This window comes from Rana temporaria, unplaced genomic scaffold, assembly GCF_905171775.1.
Source record: "Rana temporaria unplaced genomic scaffold, aRanTem1.1, whole genome shotgun sequence".
Taxonomy (NCBI): Eukaryota; Metazoa; Chordata; class Amphibia; order Anura; family Ranidae; genus Rana; species Rana temporaria.
This window is the reverse complement of record NW_024404777.1, coordinates 13017-17500: the sequence shown is the minus strand read 5'-3', so window position 1 is coordinate 17500 and position 4484 is coordinate 13017. Positions and strand designations below refer to the sequence as shown.

Here is a 4484-nt window from a genome sequence, read left to right as displayed (position 1 = left end):
TGTATACACCGTACATATATATATATATATATATACACAACCCCTCAGGTGTCATAATACGAGGTCCTGTATACACCGTACATATATATATATATATATATACACAACCCCTCAGGTGTTATAATACGAGGTCCTGTATACACCGTACATATATATATATATATATACACAACCCCTCAGGTGTTATAATACGAGGTCCCGTATACACCGTACATATATATATATATATATACACAACCCCTCAGGTGTCATAATACGAGGTCCCGTATACACCGTACATATATATATATATATATACACAACCCCTCAGGTGTCATAATACGAGGTCCTGTATACACCGTACATATATATATATATATATACACAACCCCTCAGGTGTTATAATACGAGGTCCCGTATACACCGTACATATATATATATATATACACAACCCCTCAGGTGTTATAATACGAGGTCCCGTATACACCGTACATATATATATATATACACAACCCCTCAGGTGTCATAATACGAGGTCCCGTATACACCGTACATATATATATACACACAACCCCTCAGGTGTCATAATACGAGGTCCTGTATACACCGTACATATATATATATACACAACCCCTCAGGTGTCATAATACGAGGTCCTGTATACACCGTACATATATATATATACACAACCCCTCAGGTGTCATAATACGAGGTCCCGTATACACCGTACATATATATATATATACACAACCCCTCAGGTGTCATAATACGAGGTCCTGTATACACCGTACATATATATATATACACAACCCCTCAGGTGTCATAATACGAGGTCCCGTATACACCGTACATATATATATATACACAACCCCTCAGGTGTCATAATACGAGGTCCTGTATACACCGTACATATATATATATATATATATATATATACACAACCCCTCAGGTGTCATAATACGAGGTCCTGTATACACCGTACATATATATATATACACAACCCCTCAGGTGTCATAATACGAGGTCCTGTATACACCGTACATATATATATATACACAACCCCTCAGGTGTCATAATACGAGGTCCCGTATACACCGTACATATATATATATATATACACAACCCCTCAGGTGTCATAATACGAGGTCCCGTATACACCGTACATATATATATATACACAACCCCTCAGGTGTCATAATACGAGGTCCCGTATACACCGTACATATATATATATATATATATACACAACCCCTCAGGTGTTATAATACGAGGTCCTGTATACACCGTACATATATATATATACACAACCCCTCAGGTGTCATAATACGAGGTCCCGTATACACCGTACATATATATATATATATATATATACACAACCCCTCAGGTGTCATAATACGAGGTCCTGTATACACCGTACATATATATATATACAACCCCTCAGGTGTCATAATACGAGGTCCCGTATACACCGTACATATATATATATATATACACAACCCCTCAGGCTCGGGACATCCTGAAGTCACTACAAACAACGAACACAAGAGGGCGCTCCAGGCCAGTACAACATCCTGCGATATCTATAAGTCATCATAAAATATACAAACAGCATAAAAGTCGCTCATCGCGCTGATCGATCGCTGCCTCGTATTTCTGGGTACAAACAACCAAACTGGAATGGAAAACGAAGCGTTTTGTTCAACACAGAAATAAAAAATGTGTAAAAAGGAAAAAGTCCTTCACAATATAATAAATGTCCCCCGCCTCATGGGGGGGGGGGGGGTAATAAAACATTTATTGTAAGCTCCATTATTCATAATACAAGACGTGTCATCAGCATAGAAATGAGGACGGAACGCGTTAGGTGGAGCTTTGGCGTGTGACATCATCACGTATCTTTTCTATTGGTGGTCCCCCAGGGGTTCTGTAGATGTACAATGAGCGATGACAGCAAATAATAAAATCTGATGTCTCCTCTGTACTTCCAGCTCCTGTGACCCCAGAGGGAGGCTCCGGGAGTAGTGAACAGTGTTTATAAACATTGATCAGACGGGGAGATAGAGATACAAAGTAACATTGTTTATAAACATTGATCAGACGGGAGATAGAGATACAAAGTAACATTGTTTATAAACATTGATCAGACAGGAGATAGAGAGATACAAAGTAACATTGTTTATAAACATTGATCAGACGGGAGATAGAGAGATACAAAGTAACATTGTTTATAAACATTGATCAGACGGGAGAGATAGAGAGATACAAAGTAACATTGTTTATAAACATTGATCAGACGGGAGATAGAGAGATACAAAGTAACATTGTTTATAAACATTGATCAGACAGGAGATAGAGAGATACAAAGTAACATTGTTTATAAACATTGATCAGACGGGAGATAGAGAGATACAAAGTAACATTGTTTATAAACATTGATCAGACGGGAGATAGAGAGATACAAAGTAACATTGTTTATAAACATTGATCAGACGGGAGATAGAGAGATACAAAGTAACATTGTTTATAAACATTGATCAGACAGGAGATAGAGAGATACAAAGTAACATTGTTTATAAACATTGATCAGACAGGAGATAGAGATACAAAGTAACATTGTTTATAAACATTGATCAGACGGGAGATAGAGAGATACAAAGTAACATTGTTTATAAACATTGATCAGACGGGAGAGATAGATACAAAGTAACATTGTTTATAAACATTGATCAGACGGAGATAGAGATACAAAGTAACATTGTTTATAAACATTGATCAGACGGGAGATAGAGAGATACAAAGTAACATTGTTTATAAACATTGATCAGACGGGAGAGAGAGAGATACAAAGTAACATTGTTTATAAACATTGATCAGACGGAGATAGAGATACAAAGTAACATTGTTTATAAACATTGATCAGACGGGAGATAGAGAGATACAAAGTAACATTGTTTATAAACATTGATCAGACGGGAGATAGAGAGATACAAAGTAACATTGTTTATAAACATTGATCAGACAGGAGATAGAGAGATACAAAGTAACATTGTTTATAAACATTGATCAGACGGGAGATGGAGAGATACAAAGTAACATTGTTTATAAACATTGATCAGACCGGAGATAGAGAGATACAAAGTAACATTGTTTATAAACATTGATCAGACAGGAGATAGAGAGATACAAAGTAACATTGTTTATAAACATTGATCAGACGGGAGATAGATAAAGTAACATTGTTTATAAACATTGATCAGACAGGAGATAGAGAGATACAAAGTAACATTGTTTATAAACATTGATCAGACAGGAGATAGAGATACAAAGTAACATTGTTTATAAACATTGATCAGACGGGAGATAGAGAGATACAAAGTAACATTGTTTATAAACATTGATCAGACGGGAGATAGAGAGATACAAAGTAACATTGTTTATAAACATTGATCAGACGGGAGATAGAGAGATACAAAGTAACATTGTTTATAAACATTGATCAGACGGGAGAGAGAGATACAAAGTAACATTGTTTATAAACATTGATCAGACGGGAGATAGAGAGATACAAAGTAACATTGTTTATAAACATTGATCAGACAGGAGATAGAGAGATACAAAGTAACATTGTTTATAAACATTGATCAGACGAGAGATAGAGAGATACAAAGTAACATTGTTTATAAACATTGATCAGACGGGAGAGAGAGAGATACAAAGTAACATTGTTTATAAACATTGATCAGACAGGAGAGAGAGAGATACAAAGTAACATTGTTTATAAACATTGATCAGACGGGAGAGAGAGATACAAAGTAACATTGTTTATAAACATTGATCAGATGGGAGATAGAGAGATACAAAGTAACATTGTTTATAAACATTGATCAGACAGGAGATAGAGAGATACAAAGTAACATTGTTTATAAACATTGATCAGACAGGAGATAGAGATACAAAGTAACATTGTTTATAAACATTGATCAGACAGGAGATAGAGAGATACAAAGTAACATTGTTTATAAACATTGATCAGACGGGAGATAGAGAGATACAAAGTAACATTGTTTATAAACATTGATCAGACGGGAGATAGAGATACAAAGTAACATTGTTTATAAACATTGATCGGACGGGAGATAGAGAGATACAAAGTAACATTGTTTATAAACATTGATCAGACGGGAGATAGAGAGATACAAAGTAACATTGTTTATAAACATTGATCAGACAGGAGAGAGATACAAAGTAACATTGTTTATAAACATTGATCAGACGGGAGAGAGAGATACAAAGTAACATTGTTTATAAACATTGATCAGACAGGAGAGAGAGAGATACAAAGTAACATTGTTTATAAACATTGATCAGACGGGAGATAGAGAGATACAAAGTAACATTGTTTATAAACATTGATCAGACAGGAGATAGAGAGATACAAAGTAACATTGTTTATAAACATTGATCAGGCGGGAGAGAGAGAGATACAAAGTAACATTGTTTATAAA

General features: G+C 35.2%; 1 long non-coding RNA gene across 1 annotated transcript in view; it reads left to right on the top strand.

The window, feature by feature from the left end:
* The window catches only part of LOC120923483, a 591-nt gene extending 308 nt beyond the window's left edge, over nucleotides 1-283 (top strand). Inside the window, exon 2 of the long non-coding RNA XR_005745961.1 lies at nucleotides 131-283. This is a non-coding gene — a long non-coding RNA (uncharacterized LOC120923483). The remainder of the gene's footprint in view (nucleotides 1-130) is intronic.
* The last annotated feature ends 4201 nt before the right edge of the window (nucleotides 284-4484 follow it).